This window comes from Euphorbia lathyris, chromosome 5 (assembly GCF_963576675.1).
Source record: "Euphorbia lathyris chromosome 5, ddEupLath1.1, whole genome shotgun sequence".
Lineage (NCBI taxonomy): Eukaryota > Viridiplantae > Streptophyta > Magnoliopsida > Malpighiales > Euphorbiaceae > Euphorbia > Euphorbia lathyris.
Window position 1 is genome coordinate 1,505,524 of NC_088914.1, and position 23,554 is coordinate 1,529,077.

Sequence of the window (23,554 nt, forward strand, 5' to 3'; positions counted from 1 at the left end):
ACCTCAACCGCTTCTGTTGTTTCAGTCATTGTTTCTTCCTCTTGAACTTCGTCGAGTTCAATCACGCTTCCCTTTTGTGTTTCTTCGAGAAACTCTTTCTCTAAGAAGGTTGCGTGTTTGGATACTATTACTTTCTGATCATCTGGATGATAGAAGTAATACCCTATGGTTTCCCTGGGATATCCAATGAAGAAACATTTATCAGATTTAGAATCTAATTTGTCGGATGCAACGCGTTTGACATATGCTGAACAACCCCATACTCTCATGAACGAGAACACAAGTTTCTTACCAACGAACAATTCATATGGTGTGGAACTAGCGGATTTAGTTGGTACTCGATTCAGGGTGAAGAGGGCAGTTTCTAAGGCATAGCCCCAGAACGACTTTGGAAGTAAGGCCATGCTCATCATGGATCGTACCATATCTAATAGGGTACGGTTTCTCCTCTCGAATACACCATTGTGTTGTGGTGTATAGGGAGGTGTCCATTGTGAGCATATCCCACATTCAGTTAGATAATTCAGAAAATCATCAGAAAGATATTCGCCACCTCGATCAGATCGAAGCGTCTTTATTTTCTTTCCTAATTGTTTTTCCACTTCATTCTTGAAGCATTTGAACTTGTCAAAGGCTTCTGATTTGTGCCTCATCAAGTAGATATAACCATATCGAGTATGGTCATCTATGAAGCTTATGAAGTATCTGAATCCTCCTCTTGCTTGGACTGACATAGGACCGCATACATCTGAATGAATGAGTCCTAGAGTGTCTGATACATGCTCACCTTTATTGCTAAAGGATGTCTTTGTCATTTTACCTTTTAAACATGATTCGCATGTTTCCAATGATTCAGGATCAATTGGATCTATAAGCCCATCTAAATGTAGCTTTAGCATGCGTCTCTTGTTTATATGATAATGCCACAAGTAAGTTGAATTATCTAGCTTATGTCTTTTGGTATCAATTGCGAAAACAGAAATCAACAAATAAATCCCATTTTGTGATATTCCTGAGAAATAGAAAATCGAATCTCTATAAAAATTGCAATGTTTGTTCTTTATAGAACATACCAGACGTTGGAGTACCGGCTTTTCCCTTCTGGAGGGTAGCTCGGTACAAAGAACAATTTCTCTTCTAATGCCCCACGTCACCACACTAGTGGCACTTTCTTTTAGGCTTCTTCACTTCCTTTCCCTTAACTTTAGTGGGCATGGCTTTCTTACCTTTCTTAGGATGTTTAGGATTGGGAGAATTCCCTTTCCACTTCTTTGATCCCTCTATGACAATAGCCGGTATTGCCTTGTCTTTCTTCATATTGGGCTCAACTGACTTGAGCATATTTGCAAGCTCTTCAAAAGAGGTTTGCAAGTCATTCATCTGATAGTTCATGATGAACTATGAATAACTCTTTGGGAGGGATTGAAGAATTAAGTCTACGCTTAGTTCGTTATCCATCGCGAATCCAATACTAGAAAGTTTGGTAATGTAGCCAATCATCTTGACACAATGTGTCATTACAGATGTGCCCTCTTGCATCTTGCAACGATATAGCAACTTGGATATCTCGTAGCATTCGCACCTGGTCTGTTTCCCAAACAGTTCCTTTAGGTGCATGATGATGGAACAGGCATAGTTGCCTTTGTAATTCCGATGTCATCGATGCAGGTATGATGCATCCGGCATGATCGTCATCAGCCTTGTGCTTCTGATAAGCATTGATTGGGAGCATCATCCTCAGGGATAGGGGGTATCGATGTATCAAATACATACCCTATTTTATAAAACAATTTTGAGGTTGCGATACCAGTCGGTGAAGTTTGAACTGTTCAACTTGTTATCGGTAAATGTATTTTGCAGATTGGTGTTAGTCATGATTTTAAGAGTGTTTAATTAAACTTGAGAGTGAGAAAGAGTAGGCGTATGTTATTCATTTGCTTTAAAGTATAACAATCTAAAATTATAGGCCTTTTAATTTATTTCAGATTGCTCCCACTGTTTTGCCAAATTAATATCCCTCCATATTAATTCGAAGAATTTCACAAATCCTTTAGTGAGCTAGGATCCTAACTCCTGAGATTTCACCTTGAGTTTGCTCAACAAGCTAGTCCCATTTGTTAGGTAGATTCATGTAATCAATCACATCTTGAATGTGACTCCTAGGTTATTGGGTTACTAACCACATTAGTAACTAATATGTTACTCATATTAATCCCAACCATATTGCCCATTAGTTTATGACAACATGAGTTTGCTCATCCAATTATCATAATCTAATTTAAGTATTACCCCATATTCATGAAAGAATAACTTTCGATATTTCAGGTGTTACCATAAGACCCCGAGCTTGACTTTAGCCAACAACCCAAAGGCCCCTAGTACTGCCGGCTGAATTATAATATTAGGGAGGGGCAACCGATTTTAATAACTTACTTATTTACTTAACTTTCAATGAGAGATTTTATTTAAGTCTCATAATCTAACTTAGTCTTGATTTGCTTTAGCATACATCAGACATACATACATTCACATACATTGGCGTTATGGACATATCATCTAAATTATTCCGTTGAGCCAGAGACGGAATAAAAGGCCAAACCTAAGGAAATACTAGCTATTACATATTTCTCTTTAGGTCCTCCGTCTTCTCCTTGGCGCCTTGAAATTACATATTAATTTCTATACTACTATAAGAAAACTTCAATTGAATTGAAGAGAATCAGATGAGAGGAGAAATTACAATAGATAGTAGAAAGGCAGGACGCGCAGGCCCTATTTCAAAAATACCAAAAGACTAAAAGAGGGTCCAAATATGTCCATAACTCCAAACATGCATAGACTCAATTAAATAAATTTAATTGGTTGATTACATAACCGGCTTATGTAATATTTAGGTTAATCACATTAACTCGTCAAATTAACTTTCATCCAATTTTACTTCTAATCGTTTTGTATCTTTATATTAATCCTTAGATTAATATAACCATATAAAACGTTGATTATGCTCGTCCCATTTATTTTGATTTTAATTCATTTAACACTTTGATTTACATATTGGTAAAAACAAACATTTAAACGAATTATTCATTCGATAATCAAAACAGAAAACTATTAATTTCTGAAAACATTCTAAAACAATTTTAAAACGGTTTTCAGAAATAGGATAATCTACAATAGATTTCCGTTTTATCATTTAGAATTAATAAAACTAATTTTATCAACCTAACTATAAAACTAATAGATTTTGTTATAATGATTATCAACCGAAATAATTAGGAACATAAGCATAATCAGTTTTAATTAACAATTAATCAAAACTTTATTTATCTTTAGAATTAATCAATCAATACTATTTGTCAATTAATCCTAACCATAAATATTCATTCAATCCTATTGAAAACTTTTATATTTTCATATATGAAATAACGGATTTAACGATGGCTCTGATACCACTGAAGGAAATTAAGGCTATGGTATAGCAGCAGAAATATAAAATTTTAGCCTACTTCCTTTTAACCATAGGATCCATTAATCGTTATTTCATATAAAGAGGGATAAGAAGAAATACATTTCGATGATCAAGCTACCGTTGCAAACGAAGTGCCCACAACTTCAAAGGAGATGTAAACTGTTTACTAATCTGCCCCTATCCGAAACAGACCTTCCAGACCTCCGAACGACAATCCCTTCGGTGGAAACGTGGAAGAATATGTCTAGAAGCTACCGTCCAAAAATCGCGACGATCCGACGGTTCAATCTCCGGGAATCCTTGAAATAGTGAACTGACCTGATGTAGGCGAAGAAAAACGAATTTCTCCCTTTTGATTGTTTTTCCTTCTTTCGTGAACACGGTGAGATTAAGTTAGAATCAACCCTTATGAGATGCAACCAAAATAGATTGCCTCTAATAAACCAACACAAGATCAAAAAGAAAGAGGGATGAATAAGATTAATCAATCGATGGAATGCCGAATTAATTCTTGTCCACGAACTTGGGGAATAGAATTCTTTTCTCTCTCTCTCTCTCTAAAGGAGTATTTCGAAAATCACCAAGAGGGGAGGGTATAGGCTTAGTCGAAATTCATTAAGGGAAGGGGTATATATATTAGCTTGTATCTAAACCCTAGTTAGATATGAATAGGTTACTTAATAGGAATTCCATTCGGAATAGGATTCCTAATTATTATCTTATAATATATCAAATACATTTAGGATAATAATAAATAACCTAATTGGATAATAATAGGAGTATATTAATCTAATTAAAACTCCTAACTTAATTATCTCTTAATTAATTTAATTCATAATCCTAATCTAATTAGGATTAATGGAATAAAATTAATTCCTTACTAACATATATAAATTTCGGCCCCCTCCTAGTATTTGGGCCTTACTGGGCTTAATTGGGCTTCCATCTATTAATCATATCCATCTCTCTTTTGGTTCCAAGTCTTATGTGTGATCCATTAGGTCCTTACTACTTCTGGCCGTATGCAACCTATTAAATTAATTTCTTCAAGAATTATATTTAATCCCTTGCATAACGGAATGATGTACAGAGTATGTTATTGGCAAGTCCGTATTCATTCCCCCAGAGTCCGTTAAGAAGACAGGTTGATTCTGTCGTTAACCCTTCCGTATTAGTTACGGTATAATACGATCCTTTATCAACTACATCCTTGAACTGAATCTTATGACTATGGGTAATGTCAAGTCACATATAGCGAGACGTTCGTTTTACTTGTTATTGGCCGAGTCAACTCAAAAAGATAGGTTAAGTGAAATCCGAATTTCTACTCTTAAGCTATCACCTTGCAAGGGTTTAGAGTCGAGTCTTCCATAAGCGATCCTTGGATGTATCTCCCATTAATCGGGAGTGATAAATGCTCAATCCAATGTATAACTACCCTGAAATTACTTCCTGTGACACCCAACCTTTGCAGTTCACACCCCAGAGTCATCTCTGTTAAGGATCGTGGGACCACAGGATCAAAGTCTCACATTCAGTAATTCAGGATGACCAATTAACATTCCTTTGAGTCTGAGGATTAGTTATACCTATTAATACCAATGAGATGAACAGTTGACAAGGATGAATCTACCCATCCTGTTATCTCAAGTCGGATCCTCAATCCTAATGAACAACGTTTCACCGGATCTATGTAACTGTCCAGATATCTATATATGTGAAGCTTGTGAGATCAGCTTTCTGTCGGACAGAAGACATTGTTACATACAAGTCTCAACTGTGATATATCAATCCTAAATATATCACTTGACTTGGGGTGGTTTTAAGTTTATTAGTTTATTATAAAGTTTTGTCTCACTTCATGCTTGTATGAACACTTTATAATCACTTTAAACAAACTTACGGATTTCCTTTTATTAGACTTTATTTAGTGCTTAAAAGGGATTGCCTTTATATAGTTATAAAACATATATCTCATTAAAACAAATGATATAAAGAACAATTCATTTACAATAAGTTTGTATCCTGCAACAATTGACTATAGGACACAAAACCCCAACAATCCACACCTGGTAAGGGAATTTTACACAAACCTCAGAGTTAACAGGGACAATATTGACCACTTAGTGACCAGGGTCAAAGGCAAGAACATTACAATCACTCCATCCTATCTAGCAACCCTGCTAAAGCTGCCGGCTAAAGGTACAGAATTCAGGACCACGAACGACCACGCCAAACTTGACTACCCTGTTGAGTTCTGTAAGCCGAAGGACCAAAAAGGAGAAATAGCCAGCACGTGTATGGGTCAGCCTCAGAAAATGGCTCACTACATCCTGACCAACTTCTTATTCCCAAAGGTCAACTCCTCCTCATCGGCCTCAAACTTTGAGTAATGCTTCATTTGGCATATGCTGACCTACCAACCACTCAATATGCCCGTCTTTCTTGTCGGCGCATTCCAACGGAGTACTGGGACACTCAGGATGGGCTCCCTAATCACGAAAATTCTTAAGGACCACCAAGTAAGCACGGTCCAAGAAGTTGAGACTTGGGGTACTGAAATCACAACGGCACTGTTGTTTGGGCTAGCTTATAACCAGCCGATTAAGTCCAAGAAAGGAAAGGGGGCTGTGGTTGAAGAGGAACCCGAAGAAGGGGATAATATGGTTGAAGCGGCACAGGATGCGCTGACCACAAAGGGGAAGAAAGTTGCTAAAGAGCCCGCTGACCGAACAAGACAAGGTAAGAAGCGGAAAGCTGACCAATCCGCAAGGGATGTCAACACAGCTCCGAGGAAGCTGATAATAATATCCAGTGTGAAGAAAGCTGATGCTGAGCAAGAAAAAGGGGAACCCAAGTCAGCGGAGAAAAGGCAAGTTGAGCCTGAGGAAGAAAGTGAGGAAACCCCTGAGCTACCTTTGAAAAAGAAGAAGAAGATTTCTGGGTTAAAGCCAATTGATACACCTCCTCTTGACTTCGTAATCTCTGAAGACTCACACTTTATGAGAAGTCAAGAAATTGATCTTGAGAAAACTCCTACTGACCAAGAAGAAGAACTGGGTGATATTAGAGGTCAGTTTCATGCTGATCAGACAGGCTCTGCTGAGCGAAGTGAGACAGTTGCTGTTAAGCAACATAAAACAGTTGATGCTGAGCAGACTGAGAATCACACTGAGCAACAAGTACAGGACAAGGTTGTAGAAGGCCTTGATGCTGACCTTGGTCCTATCTCTGCCTTTGAGTCACCTGACTCCATTGCTGCTGATCCCCCTTCTCAAAACAAAAAGGACAGCACAGGCAAACGACTTAAACGAAAGGCTCAGAAATCTCCAGTCATCGACCTTCTAGACGACTCTCCACTACGGGAACCAATAACTGACCTCACCAAACTCCAGTTTCAATTCTTCTCCACCGTCATTGAGCCAACCCCAGATCAACTTAAGGAAAAGCAAGCCTCTGTTTCTCAAGCTGAGGAACAAGCCGACCCCAAAGCTCCTCAAGGTCCTGTTTCTGCCGAGCAAGTGCTTGAAGTTCCTGCTACTCAAGACAAAGAGTTAGCAAAGGAAAATCCTGCTCAGGTCAGCACTGAACTACCGCAACCTTCTAAAACTAATCAGCTTCAGACTGACTCCGAGCAGGTCAATATCTCTACCGATCCACCTCTTCCTACTCCTTTATCACAGAATGATAACCAGTCAGTTCCTTCTGGTGATCTGAATAAAAGCCCAGCTACTGACCAAGCTGGCACATCTGCTTCTGGACAACACCAAACTCCTCCTCCATTCGGTGCTATTCCAATTCCGGCCTCTGAACCATAAAATGATGAATCCTATGCTTACTTGCATGCTACTGAGTCTGGACGACGAATCATTGACTCAGCTCAAGCCTTACTTCAGGATATTTATCAAACCAATGTCGATGCTGCTGGGTCTGCCCATGTTGAGCCAACACAACTTTCCTCTGTCACTCAACTTTTAACTGAAGTCAAGGGTCTCAAGGACTTGATGAGTGTCATGACATCCTTCGTATCTCAACAACCCAAGCAAGAATCAATAGTGAACCTGGCTGAACTCCAGTTGACAATGGTCAATCATATGAACTCCATCCAGGGCCAACTCAATACTTTGTCAGTTGCGAACTCAATCTATGCAACCTCTGCTGAGGTCAATCAACTTTTTACCCAGCTAACCTCTGAGCTGACCGGGGCTCGAGAACTAATCTCCTCCTTCCCCCAGTGTTCCATTGAGCAAATTAGTGAAGCCGTTCGCCTACTCAACCTAAGTAAAGAGGAAATGGACACTGACCAAGTGAAGACTAATGAGATTCTGAAGTACAGTCAGTCTACATTTGCGCAAGTTCGACATACCAATGCTCAACATCAGTTCTATGATGTTGCATTGCTCAAAATGTACCATCAATCTTATGCTAAGCTGGCAGACTCTATCACTTGGATCAGGAAATCACAGGAGTATCTCTTAAGTATACTCAGTGCCACCATTAGGATCCCCGCTTCCATTCTGGACGATGGCATGGCAGTCTTCGATGGTCTTCGGGAGAGTACGAGTCAACTCCAAATGTACTCATCAAAACTGACTCGTGCTGTTCTTCACGGGACATTTACTCCTCCTTCATCGGATGCTGGCAAAACGGGGGAGAAAGAACGCACTGATGGAACTCAGCAGAAGCATGGTTCATCTTCTGCCGACCCAAGAAATCCAAGTCAGCAACCAAGTACTGCCAAAGGCAAAGGCAAACTTCAAGTCAACATACGAAGATAGATTAGGAATAGTCCTAGACTTGTAACCTTTGACATGTTCTATTTTTGTTGTTGCTGACTATCTATATAAGCATTGTTTCTTTTCCAAACTAACTTATCTATATGCAATGCTTACCTATTATAATTCTATGCTGATCTGTCATACTTAAACATTGAACAAAGTAAAAATCTTGTGAACATAAGGAAAGTATGAGTAAAATATACTCAGCACATATCAATCTAATACCCATACAATAACTCTGATACCTATGTGCCACACTGAGTAACGACAATATGTTCCAAGCATTAAACGCTTCTGAAAACTGACCTAGGCTCATCTGAATCAGATCTTGGAAGGTCTAGAATTGAACTAAGTCAGTATAAGCATGTCTTATACTCGATTAAATCTTAGAAGGTTTAGAGTTAATTTAAGTCAACAGATGCAACCCTAACGGGGGAGAAATTTCAGAAGTATGAAAGGTGATTCAATCATGGGGAATCTCGATGCTGAGTTCCATAATTAAATATTTTTGCCAACATTAAAATGGGGGAGTTTGTTGAAACACCTTTCCACATGATTTTGATTTGACAAAATTATTTAAAGTTAATCCATGATTAAGGGGCAATTAAATTCAAGTGCTTTAATTTAATTGTACTAATGTGTTTGTTCAATGTTGAGTATAATTTTAAGTGAATAGAAATAAAAAGTACGACAGAATGAAGTCAGCATGAGCCACAGAAGCTGAGTATAACTCGACTCAGTATAATAGAAGAAAAGTCCTCTTCAGAACAAATGATTAAAGATGAAGCTGGCCAAGGAAGCTGAGTAGAACACAACTCAGTATCAAAGAAGAGAAGTCTTCCTCTAAACTAAAGCTTGCAGACGAAGCTGACCACGGAAGTTGAGTAGAATGCAAGTCAGTGTCGTCAGAAACTAAGTTCAAAGACAACGGCTATTAAAGTCAAGCTGAGTGTTCTTCAGGACAACGTGAATGATCCGTTTGCTAAAAGACAAGATCCGACAACTGTCTGCACCAATAACAGAAGCTTTGGAATTACGCACAGAGTCAATTTCGAGACGCATGGGTCAACTGGCATTTGGCTAAAAGACGAAACTGGCACTAGAAGACAAACCTATAGGAAGAAGACAAGCCTGGCGCCTACTAATTTCAGACGATAGGATTGGCCTGCGCATTCTGAATGCTGACCAAGCGTGTGATGCAAGAGAGCCGTTTGAATCCAACGGATACTTCCAGATTCAAATGATTAGAGCTTCAGAATCAACTATAAAAGGACAAGACCATCTCTTGGATCTTTTACCGAAATACAAAGAGAAAAAGACCATACATACAAAGCACATTCAAACAAGAAAGAAGATCTTACACCAAATTTCTATCTCTGTGTAAAAGCTAGATTGAATTTGTATTCGTCTAAAGTGTTCTTCATCTAGAAAGAACAGATTTGTATCAATTGTAAAAGATTGAGAGAGTGGTGTTGAGTACTCGGTTTTAGTACTCAGCGGTAGAGAAAAATCTGAGTGTTTGGTTATAGCGCTCAGTAGGAGTTGAGTAGACGAATAGAGGAAGGTACTCTTACATATTCAACTGCCTTGTAAACGGTTTGTGCTCTACCTTTAAAGAGCTCAGTATTGGATTGAAAAAGCCCCGAAGGACTCTGGGGACTGGACGTAGGCGGTGAGGCCGAACCAGGATAAATCTGCTGAGTAATTTCTGACCCTTTCTCTCAATATATATGTATGTGCTGTTTGCTTAAATTACTCAGGATATAAATTGTATAAGCTAACACTGAGTAATCAGAGTACTGAGTTGGAAGCTGACCTTAAGTGTTAATTCTCAACTCACAAGTAAAACAGTTCTAGTTAGTCTCTGACTAAAGCTGTCTTACATTTCTCGGCCGTGCTGACCAAAACTAAGTTAAATAATTCAAAGAATTGATTAAGTCAGCATCATTAAACGAAAAAGTTATATTAGTTCCTAACCCCCCCTTGGAACTAATCACACGGGACCAACACTGCCCACACGCACGGCGCGTGTGGCATCTCCCGACATCTTCTTAGCATCGAATTTTTACACTCTGCTCGTATTAATTTTAGGGATTTTTCTGTAATTTTTAATTTATTTTTTGGTGTACAGAATAATTGATATTGAATTAATTAGGATTATGTAATTATTTTTAATATGTGAAAACTATTTATAAATGCCAAGAAAATTATTTAAGTTAAAATTAAATTACAATAATAGAAAACTTTTTTAGAGACCCGGTTCTGATTAAAAGTATTTTTAATAAAAGATAATTATATTTTCTTAATTTTTAGATATTCAAAATGTGTTTTTACTATATTTTGAATGTGCGTGTGACTGAAAATAATTATTAGTGATATGGAACTTCTTGTAAACTCCACTTCCGACTGCACTTCAGTGACCTGAGATCACAAAGAACGTCAGAAAAGGGGGGCGGAGTTCCGGCGAACCCTCTCCGATGCTAAAATCAAAAGATATCAAAGAGAATATCAAGCAAACTTAGAACAAGGAAAGGAGTCATGAAAATAGTTGAAGTAAGGTACCTCTGAACGTGGGCTTCCAAGCTATTTATAAGTAAAAATGAAGTGTACTTGGACACGTGACAGTACTTGATTGGTCTTCAGACCCTATCTTTCTGTGTTGTGATATATATGAGTTTGGGGAGCGTGTTGTTGGAATCCAGCGTGTTCATTGGTCCACATGTCTCTGATAGGGATAAAATATACCTATTTTATCAAGCAGTAAATGTTCCGAAGAACAATATCGATCGCACAGAGACTAGTATCTAATGCCCTATTCGTACTCGAATTCTATATTATCTAAGGATTGATTTAAACATAAAAAGTCTGTAACCTTAACTACTAATAAAGCAATTAAATCAGCAAAGCGATTGAACAATTAATATATTTAAATGAATGAATGGAAGACTAGGATTTAGGATCCCTGTGCTAACTCCTATGAATCAAAGTGTATTGTGTGAATTCAAAGGCTAACCCGATACGATGATTTTCCATTAGAAAATAGTAATTCTGGTTAAGAACTTACTAAATCTACTTCAAACATTGTTAGGTCGATGTTTGATTAGGAAAAAATCCTAGTAGTGCTTGAAGGCATTAGACGATATGAAAGTCAATGCTAAGCCATAACCTAGACCACGAAGTCGTACTATCCGATTAAGGTATAAGATTAACTAATATTCTAAATTGACTCGTTTACTTGATTAGGTTTCACAATTCAACTTCTCTATCCAATTACTTGGTTAGGTTTCTTAGGTAGAGGTAAGCACTACTTCTAGTTAATTCTATATTAATCCTACAACGGTTCATTGCCATCCTAGCATATAGTGTTTTAGCTCATGTCTGGGCTAAGACACGGAGGCATGATAAGATGGGTAGAATATGAACTCTTATTCATCAAGTTGAGTTTATTAACTCAAGAATAAAAGGCGAAGGAAGATGAAACTTGAAATTAGATAAACTGAACTCGAGAATAAAATGTGAGAAATAATTGATTGTCAAAGCTTGCTTAACTATAATAATTGAATGAAAAACAATACTAAATTGAAATATAAAGACGGAAAGTAAAACTAAATTATGACTAAGATAAACTAAAGATAAGTCGCTAATGACTCAATCGTGACTGAATAATAATATACATAACTTGAGCCTCTTATTTATAATTATTGAGGTCGCCTTTCCTAGTCTATTTGGGTCTTTTTGCCTTTTTAAAGTCGGGTCATGAAGTCTGAGGTTGATTCCAAACATATCTCTCGAAATAAAAGCCTTGTAGGAAACTGATTTGCATAATCAATTCGTTGCTCGTTGAGCATCTTTGCTTCTGCTCGTCGAGCAACAACGTCTTTCGTGTGTGACTTTTTGTGGATGTGGTTACTTCGACGAGTAGATGGCAGCTCATCGAGCACTCTCTGTGCTACTCGCCAAGCAGTGCTGCCATTTTGGCCTCTTTGCTTTGTTTTTCTCCGTTTCACGCATGTTTGTTCCTGAAACAACTCAAAACACTCATTAGACGAATAGTAGGCAGAAGACACTGCAAACTAAGGTATTAAGGCTAGAAAACCATATAAAACGGGGCCTAAACTATACTCTAGACTCTATATAATATGGCGATAACAATCTCCTCACACTTTGAACCTTGCTTATCCTCAAGCAAGTCTCTGGATCAAGACAAAATCAAATCTCATACATTTAAGCTACTGCAATTAGATAACATGACCGATTTCACTCGACATTCTACCATCCTTACTCATGCAAAGCAAAAAATGATAAAAGACTTAGGACATGGTTGAACTTGATCTAAAGGTTTTGATTTTCTCAAAAGCATTACACTATACAATAAATCCCAATATTGAAAGCGCAAACCACTATAGAACCTCACAAAGTGATCTTTCAAGGCTGAGTATTTTTTGTTTTTGCACAGCCTTTATCTTTTTCACCCAGGGTTGAAGTGTTTGCACACAATTTCAATACAAACATTGCAATAAAGTGACAACGTCTTTTAGTTCCTTAATCTCCACCACTTGCTAATCTAATTGAGGACATAATAAAAAAGGTATTTTACAAGGGTTGTAATGTGGGTTTAGGTAAGGTATGGATGAGGGAATAATGAAGTAAAATGGAATTAACTAAAATCATATGCGCAATTTAAAGCAAAATAGTGTGTTTTGAGAATATGGAATGAAGAGTTTGATTTTTGAGGTTTTTCTTTGGATTTTTCTATCTCTTATGCCCTTTTAGCAACATCTTTTTGATTTTCTATTTCATCTATTAGCTCGTCAAGCTTAGATGGGTTTCTCGGCGAGCTGTATAAAGTTAAGGCATGATTTCTGTGAATGAATGATGGTGCTCGGGGAGTTTGGATGGGTTGCTCACCGAGCTGCTGTAAAACATAAGTTTTGTTGTCATTTTTTACAGTTTGAAGCTATTTATTTTTGGTATTTCGATTACACACTAAAATAAATTTATGCACATAAGATAAAGTAATTCCATGGGTGTCAAGGGTATTTACGAAGGTTTGGGGTTTGTAAATGATATATATGAAAGAAATGGATGAACGATTGGTTTTAAAGGGGCTACACTAAACATAATGTAAAAGGGTTTTTGGCCGACAAAGAAATGGTTACTGTAACATAAGGGGCTAAACCTAGATGCCTTTTATCATTTTATCTCCTAATTAGACGCATGTGGTTTTGATCCAAGTGTGGAATGAGACATTAATATCGTAATGCAAGTATGACTCTCAGAAATAGCATTTTTGAGCAAATATTTTCAATTTTATTGTTCTTGTGAAAAGCTCAAAATCTATCAGAATGTGGCTTTTTGTTCAATGAATGGTTTTCAACAATCAAATTGATCAATATTGACAATGCAGACAATTATACTTCTCAAAGCCCAAAAGTCCCTATTCAAAGTTCCTAAGCATTCGACCTTTTATTCGCTAAGCACTTGTTCGAATAATAGACTGTTGATGCGTATAAAATGTATACGTGCTTTTTAGAGCAAGTGCACTTTATTGTACCAAGTAATACAATATACTTATGTATAAAGATCGATCCCACAGGGATTCTACACAATCATTAACTATCCATAGGTTTTTTAAGTCTAAACGATTGGATTAAAGAGGTTTTGATTGTTTATATTGATGAAAACTTTCGTTGTTAAAACAATGGAGTAAAACACTAGGGAGTCGGGTTCACTTCCTAAGTTTGAGTCACTGAAATCTATTGAAATGAGAAACCGAAGAGAAATTCGTGATTTTAAAGGTGGTGATTTCTAAAAGAAACTCGGTGCTAAGACCTTAGACCACCTCATTCTTATTCTTCACTCTTATTTACTTAATCGGGCCAATGGTTACTTAAATACAACAAGAAAGCTTTAAGCTCAATGAGAAATCCTTGCAATGTAGTGCTAGAAACCACATCAATTTGCTATCGATCTAAGAATGTAGTTTTCCGTTAACCTCTTGTTACTATGGTGAGTAAAAAGCGATTAACTAAAATATGGATTAAGCTTACGTTCTTAGTTCTTTTAAATCGAATTCCTTCCGGGTGTTTATCTAATAGACTTCTAACTTGACTCAAAACATTAGTAAGATTCCCCTCATCCCTAGTAGGGAAGAATTAGTCCATGGTCATTAAGGAAATAAAACTTGAAATAAAATGAAATAAAGTGAAACTCATTGAAAGTAGAAGATGAAGAAATGAAAGATGAACAAACTTTTGATTAAATATGAAATCAACTTACAAAACTAAAAGGAACTGACTTTGAAACAAGAAATTGTACTTAAGAACTACAAAAATCAACTAAAACAAGAGTTTAGACAATTGCCCAAAGCTTGACTACAACAACAATGGAGATTCTATGTAAAAAGATGTAAAAGGTGTATATTCTCTTCCAAAATATCATCTATTTATAGGCTAAATCTTGCTCCAATCAAGATGATAATCTGAAATTGATGATTAGTAGCCTCCAAAATACTGAATTTGTGCATTAAATGTCCTTGAGAAGTTCAATTGAAAAGAGGCATGGGCTTGTATAGAGAAGAGGAGCCGCCCGGTGCAAGTTGTTGGAGACAGCAGGTCTCGTTGAGACCTATATAGGTCTCACCGAGACCTGCCCCTGAAATTGGCCTTTTTGGGCCAATTTTGGGAGGTCTCGTCGAGACCTGCTCCCGGAACAATCCCAGCTCTACTTCCAGCCTATTGCAACGCTTTTGTACGAATCTGTTGCAATAGGCTTAGCCACTTACAACACTTTGTGCGAATCTGTTGCAATTGGCTCAAATTGTCCAAGAATTGCCGTTTTGCCGTCTTTTCACGGAATGCATCCTCGTTCTTGCCCTGTAACTCACTCGGATAAATTGTCAATCTTGTGAGGGTGTGTGAGAGTATAAAAATAAACTAAAATCTTGTGAATTAAATTAAAATTATGTGACGGTGTGTGAAATTGTGAATTGAAGTGAACTTTAACAAAAATTAATACTAAAGTAATAAAAAGACACATAAATAGAAGAAATTATGACTCGATTTTACTGTGAAATTGTGAATTGAAGTGAACTTTAACAAATATTAATACTAAAGTAATAAAAAGACACATAAATATACGAAATTATGACTCAATTTTACTGTGGAAATGGATGGCAACAATTGTCAATTGATGAAATTTCATCCTATTAACTATTACATGCAACTCAAAGCATCGATTCAAAGTCAATTAAATCTTTTGACAATTTTAAAGACGAAAACAAAAGTTCGAAAGCATGGGCATTTTATCACGACTTGACAACTAAGCTAAATAAAGAAAACAGTAAATAAATTAAACTAGAAAGCATAAAACTAAACTAGAAAATAGTAAAAGATCCTAAGTTAGAAAGCGATAAATAAAAGCAGGATTAAAAAGATAGCTTCTATCTGCACCACTCCTCACACTTTAAGCATGTATTTACTCCCCAAAATGCATGAAAGTGAAAAGAGATAAGGATAGAAGTACTCCCTCACTCATGTCAATCCCACCCGTAGTGTTGGACCGAATAGTCGATGAAACGGTCCAATCTTTGTCTCTGCTGAAGTGCCTCCATCTGCATACCTTGCAAGTCATGGGAAAGACTTACAATCCGATCACTATTGCGCTGGTGGAGGGAGGTGGAATGGGTGAGACCAATCTCGATCCTAGTGTTTTGTTCCGTTAGCCGTGCATTCTGCTTTTCAATCCGGGCTTTTAATGCCTCAATTCAGGCATTAGAAGCCTCTAACCCCTCAAAGCGAGCCATGAATTTATCCATCTTGGGGAATCCCTGGGGCATAACTGAGGTTGAGGGATCGGCAAATGATTCTCCTCCTCTTTCTGCGGATCTTTGATGGCTCATTTTCGGAGGATCATTCTTTCAATGTATAACACCCACTGCTTGATCAGAATGTTAACTTTCTGCATAAAATCAAAATCCATTGTTATAGACTCAATACGTACAAGGATGTTTAGTCTATCTTTGTAGCCAAAATGTTGGGCAAATCGAGTCACAAAGTGACGAATCCCAATCCGGATCGTTGTTTTACCATCACCTCATTCATAGTGGAAAACACCAATGTTATCAGAACCAGACCAAACATCAAACCAGATTGATAACTGGGTCATGAGTCACTTGGTCGGATCGGATGGCTCGGATTGATCGGACCGGATAACGTAATAAATAAATATTATTTATATATATATATATATAACTAATTTAAAATTATTTTTATAAAGTATATATAACCCAATTATATATAAACCCAATATATTAACATGGCATTGACATAATATAATATAAAATTATAGAGAAGTGTATATACTTATATACATATAATAAGTAATAATAATATAATAATAATAATAATATAATATACTTATATAATATAATATACTTATATAAATATAATAATAATAATATAATTATAATAAGTAATATAAGATTTTATCATAACTAAGTATATAAGTATAAGTATAATAATAATATTTTGGAGAATGGTTAAAAAAACCATATATAAACAATATATTAGAGAAAAGTGTATGCAATAGTGTATGCAGTATTTTTTTTTTAAGAGGAAAGTGTATGCACTGTTGATTTGTAATAAAAAAACAATATATTAGAGAAAAGTGTATGTAGTGTCGATTGGTCCCATTTTTATCTGCGTCATTGTTAGGATTTCTCAAATGAGACCTTGTCCCACATCGAAAATAAAGAAGTACCTCACAACAAAGTGGGTATTATAAATGAAGTTTCAACACAAGGGAAAAATTGTATTTAACCAGTAAAAAAAACCATGTGAGTGGAGGAAGCTCTTTTGTACAAAAAGATCTTCAACAGTTAATTTTTTTTAAATGGTCAGAGACTCGGGGTCACACCGATTCCTGGTCGGACCGTCGGATTTCGGTTCAACCCCGGGTCTCTTCGAGTTTTTAAGCAGTTATATAATCGGATAGGTTCAAACCGGTTGTCTGGCCGGTTTACAGTTCAACCGGTTGGACCGATCGGTCCAGTCCGAGTCTAATAACATTAGAAAACACGATTCTAGGCAAATTTACTATTTGTCATGCTTGTAAACAATAAAGCAATAAAAGCTCAGTATTTGCTATTTTGACATTTCATACCAAAAGGATTTCTCATAAATTCATTTTAACCAGTCAATAAGTCCATCAGTGGGAAGACTAAACAACTCACATAATATTTCTTCAGTAACAGTGTGTGAGTTGTTGAAGATACAAAACTTAATAGAGCTAACCCCTCTCTCAACAATGTAAGTAAAAGTGGTGAAGAGCTCTAAAACTAGATACATGTAAGTTTCTAGTTCTAAATTCAGTAAATCAAACCACCCAACATCATAAGCAATTTGTTGAATTGAAAATACCTGGTAGTAGATATCGTCTTAGTATTGAGTAATTGGAACCTCTTACCTTCTTCCGTCGACTCCAAAAGAAAGGGGCAGTGATGCTCAACCGATAAGGCACACACATGTGTGGTCTGGAACACGTGTTGGGGGAGGGAAAAAATGCCATCTTCCCCATCCCAACACCTGAAAGGGCATTTTCGTCCTTTCTGGTTGCAAAGGGTGTGAAAGGGTGGCTAAGTATAACATCACCCTTTTTTATATTTAGGATAGTTCGACTATATTGTCTAATATATGTTGATGGCTTATTACTCACTGGAAATACTCCATCTTGATAGTAATGTTAAATCCCTATTATTTCATACGTGTTCTTTTTGGGTATTTTAGCTTACTTTAAACTATTTTTCTTATTAATTTTGAGTCAAATGCATGTGAAGAATTTGCATAAACGGATTCAATCACAAATATAACAGATTCGAGTTACTAGTTACCTCTTGAAGTGCAGATATCCGTTGATGTGATTGAGCAACAGAAGACAGGATCACCATAATCTTGTATTAATGGTGACGTTCAACTATATTGATGAATGGGAGAAGAAACGATTGATCCATGAGCTAGATGCATCGAACAAAGGGAGAAGGGGGCGATAGAACGATGAGAGGGAGAGGGAGGCTAGGTTAATTCCTTAACCGCTCATCATAAGCTCTTAAGCTTATCCTTATATATATGTGGTAATTAGGGTGAAACCCTAATCACTTCTTATAAGGAGCTAACCTAGTCCATTAACGGGAAAACCTTAATATTTGGCCCATTATCGAATATAATTCTAACATCTCACACTCGCATGCAATGAAACTCATTCCTTGTTTGCCAATGGAGCTCACTACTATCCCCTTTCGACTCTCATTCCCATTCTCTTTCTCGATCCTTTTCATACTCGCAAATAGCTCGTGTGACCGGCATACACTTGAGAGGTCTAGTGTTATATATTCATTGGAGATATATAACAACTTGACAAACATGTGTCAAACTCTCAATTATACACTCGTTGGAGATATATAGCGTTCATGTTTGAACATGTGCAGCTTCAGATGTGATGTCTTATCCTAGAATCCATCTCACATCCACATGTATTTATAATGATCTCATTTACCATTTTCTATTTTAATAAATATGCACACATGCATAAGTGTCCTGATAATGACAAATAGAAACTCTTAGATGTTATCAAATGGAGTTCTTTCCCTCATACTCAGATCTTTCCATCATAATCTAATTCACTTAAATGGTCGGGGTCTTTTTACAGTCTGAATTATCTAATGGCCTTCAGGTGTTTCCTTCCAAGATAAGCAAGACCATATCATACTTTTAGAACGAGTTCCGGGTCCTAAGGATAAATAAAAAGCAAGAACCATGGTCTCACGCCCTGAGTCTCACACTAGGAAAAGTCGAGATCCACAATGTATAATATGTTTCCATCTCTTGGTTCCTAAGCACACATGGTATGAAATTCATGTGTCATGGTGTTCAATCCTTTTGTTGCAAAAGGACATAATGTATTTATGAAAAACACCATGCAAAAGTTTCAGTTCAGATGTGCATAAACATCTAACCTCAGTCTACACCGCATATAAATTACTTTTTACTCCAAGGACATAATATTTCAAATTACTTCTAACTTGTTATGATATATTGGCCTGAGATAGTACGATTTAAAGTACATACATAATCAACCCGCCCTTTAAATGAAACACATGACATCCTTTATGTAGGGCGACTATGGTTTATTAAGCTAGCTCTTAAATCATTCAATAATCAGCCCTCATCCTTACTCATATTATCACTAAATGACAAGATAAGGGTAAACACTCATGTGACTGAGCCAGTTCTTGATGCGCCTCGAGCTACACTCAAAAGACTCACTAAGGGATAATTGTACCTCATTGTTATCAAGTAATAATCTGGAAATTCCAGGTATCGAATCATAAGGATTTATACTGCAAGTACCGATTTATTCAATTCCTAATTGTTATTTAAGCAGTGAGAAATTGGATTTGGGTTGTTTATAATTCTATGACCTAACTGTTAATTCTAGCATCTCCTTCATCAATACGAAGAACTTGGCTTTCTGCAATGCCAAAGTAGTGGTTGTTTCGACAAAAAGTCATCAGTTATGGGCTATGTGCTTTTCGATGCCGTTGTTAATGCATCTGCCTCCCTATTTTTATCGAGGTACCAAAATGATGGAGTATTAGATTTCCTTACCTTACAGTTGCCGGAGAAAAAGTCTTGACTTTTCCTATGTATTTGGTCATCACATCATCCTTAGCTTGGTAGGACCCATCGATAAGGCTGACTACCAGTTTGGTGGTGACCTTTCTAGAGGCCAACATGTTTGTTAATTGTAGCCTACGATTAGAGTCTCGTACTCCGATTGGTTATTAGTGGTTGTGAATGTTAGTCAGATGGCGTAGTTGATATGGAGCTGATTTAGGCCTTGGATGGATATGCCGACGCCTGTCCAATTGTTCCTATAATAACCATCTACATTGATGCACCATTCAGGTTCTTGCTTTAGTTGAAAGATGGGGAAGTCCGAGTTTCCTTTGCGTGGGCCTGTGAATTTAATGAGGAAATCAGATAGAACATGTGCATTGATGGAGGTGTATGGATTGAAGAGGATGTCAAATTGAGAGAGGTAGACCGACCAGTTTATGACCTAATACTTCTAGGCGTTGGATTATCTTTTTGATGGGAAAGTTGGTTTTTACTATTACAATGTGGGCTTGGAAGTACGATCAAAGTCAGCCTGTTGCATGTACGATGGAAAACAGAGCTTTTTCAACTGTGGAGTACTTTAGCTTTGCACCTTTGATGACTTTACTTAGGCACTACACTAGTAGGATTTTTGTACCTTTGATCCGAGTTATTATGATGGCCATAAATTCCTCTATAATTATGAAATAAAGATCGAGTTTTCTCCTCCCTTGGGGGTTGATAATAGGGGAGGGGAAGTCAATAAGGTCTTGGTAGCAAAGAAAACGTCCTGGCAGTTTGTGTCCCATTTGAAGGGGTGGTCTTTCTTGAGGAGTTTGTAGAAGGATAAGCATCGTTGCACAAAGCAAGAAATGAACTGTCCCAGGGTGATAAGCTTCTTGTTTAATCTTTGAACCCCTTATAAGTTCTAGGGTGGTACTATATTGAGCATCGTATTAAGTTTATCTGGGTCGAGTTCAATGCCTTTTTCTGACGTGACGTGCCCTAAAAACTTGCCTGATCTATTGTCAAAAATGCACTTCTCAAGGTTCAACTTTAGCTCGTACTACTCAAATATTTTGAAGGCATCAAAGAGGTCATTGGAGTGGTTCTCTTCCCTTTTGTTGATAATGATCATATCATCTACATAGACCTGCATGGTATAGTCTATATATCCAACGAACATTTTGTTAATCAGACGTTGATATGTGGCTCATGTATTCTTTAGCATGAAAGTCGTGATAGTGTAACAAAATATGCCCTCATGGATGGTGAAACTTATTTTTCCAGTGTCTTTCAGATTCATAGAAATCTATTAGTAGCCTGTGATTTCATTGAAGATAGATAAGATTTTGCGACCATCTATCTAGTCGACTTGTTGCGAGAGTGGAGGCATTTTTGGGCACAATTTATTCACGTCGATGAAATCTACACACATGTGGTACTTCCTACTAACTTTCTTTACAATGACTATATTAGAAATCCAGAGGAGGTAGTAAACCGGCTTAATGAAGCCTACTACTTTTAGTTTGTCTATCTCGGTACTGATGGCTTCCTATTTGTTGCGAGAGTGGAGGCATTTTTTTCTTACGAGATAGGTGTTATGTCCGGGTCAGTGTTGAGGAAGTGGGCATCGTGATGTTAGACGTGGTCCATAAGAACACTCTAACATGCTCTGTTAGCGTGTTTTTAAAGTTGTAGGCTTAATGTTGTGAATATATGGGTGCCTAGCTTCAGAGTGTGGTCTGCCCCCATGTTGAAATCTTCTAAAAGTTTTAAGGGCTATGGGGTATATCTTCTCATGTCATCCGGTTTTCCTAGGGTGTCGATGACCGGTGCGGTCTTGGTGGACTAAGTCGACAACCGGTGTATTTCCTTGGCCAAATGCATATTTCCCTTTATAGTTAAATGTCCCAAGGTGTTGGAGATGATGAATGTTAGGTCACATATGTTGATGGTAGCATTGATACTCGAAAGCTTAGGTCGACTGATGATGGCATTGTACGTTAATGGAATGTCTACCACGATCCAGTTGGCTAATTTCTCCTCCTTCTTGAAGATGACTAGGAGCGAGATCGTACCTAGTACTGGCACCTCTATGTCTGACAGTCCCACGAGTGGGAAAGTCCATTCTCGCAGTCTCTTCTTATTTACGACCATTTTCATGAGTGATGTCCAAGAGGTTCACCGAGCTTTCGATGTTTACTAGGATGCGGTGCACCTTGAAAGTGTTAATTAGGAGGGAAACCACGAGAGGTTCATTATGGGATGTTCACAACAGGGGGTTTACTAAGAAGGATTCCCCTGCCACACCCTTTAACCTCTTTCTAGCTATTGAGCTTTCACTATGAGCTGAAGCCCCTTCTCGTATCTCTATAGGGGCTCATTTAGTCGCTGTTTCGCATCATTCAGGTCTGAACTTATTCTTTTGGCCTTTACTGCCCCTATGAACCGGGCAACGAACAAGTCTTTTAACAGGTCAAACTAGTCCACAGACCCATGTACCATTCTTGAGCTACTTCAACTAGGGTTATGGGGAAGACCTTACACATGACATGATCCTCCCTATAGTAGAGATGACCATGCTCATGAAAGTGGCATAATGTTCATTTGGGTCCTCAATGCCCGTATAAGCTGGTAGCCATGAAGTTCTTCATTTTTTTGGGAAAACTAGCAACGATAATGTGCTGGACCAAAGGGGTTCTGTTGGATGTGACATTTCCTCCGATGGCTCCTCTTAGTGCTTTTTTTGTCTAGGAACCTCTGAAATTTGGCTTCCAATCTTCCATTTGCTCAGTTGGGGCCTTCTTTATTGTCCTGGACACCGTAAAGTGTCTGTTCTGCCATTCTCGGTTGAGAGTTATCCTCCCGTAAAGGGCACATCGCTACCTTTAGATGTTCTGCCCATTTCGCGGGGCAGCCTCATGTATAAGAGGGTTTTTAGCTCGTAAGAGTTTCTATAGTTTTCTATTGTCCTCTTGCATGGCTTTTTGAGTTTCCACATTTGTCATTGTGTTTCCGCATGTCAAGTTTGAGCGACTTGAAAATCCAAGAGGGTTTTCATCAACCTTGTGGTAGAGTCCAAAGGCTCATCCTCAGAATTCGTTTCTACTGTTACTCTGTCCTCAAAGTTGATGTTGACAACCGTTGCGTCAATCACTTTCAGCTTGGCATGTTGGGTATTTTCGTCGACTTCTTTTGTTGGGGTAGGGCCCGCTGGCAGAAAGGTTTCTACCATTTTGGATATTGCTTCAGATGAAATGGAGGACTTGTAGTGTCAGTCGTTCCATGCTCACCGCACCAAATAATGAGGTATAAATGTTGAACAATGATGAATCCACCAGAGTCCAATGTCCTGTGTCGGAAACTGTCCATGTGTAATTTCCGACGATCAAGTTAGTGGTGATAATCAAAGAAAGATAATGTGTATATATATAGAGAGAGAATGATCCCTTTCACCAGTTACCTATTGCCTTTATATAGGTTTTAGTCCTTTTGCCTAAAGTCTATAATTCCCTTGGGTTTTGATTAGCCTATCAATCGAGTCCCAAAGGACGACCCGACTTGGTCTCGTGGGTTGGATCTTACCTGATTCTTAGCCCTGGATAGCTTAATCTTACGGAGTGAGACCCAAAGCCCAAATATCTTATCGC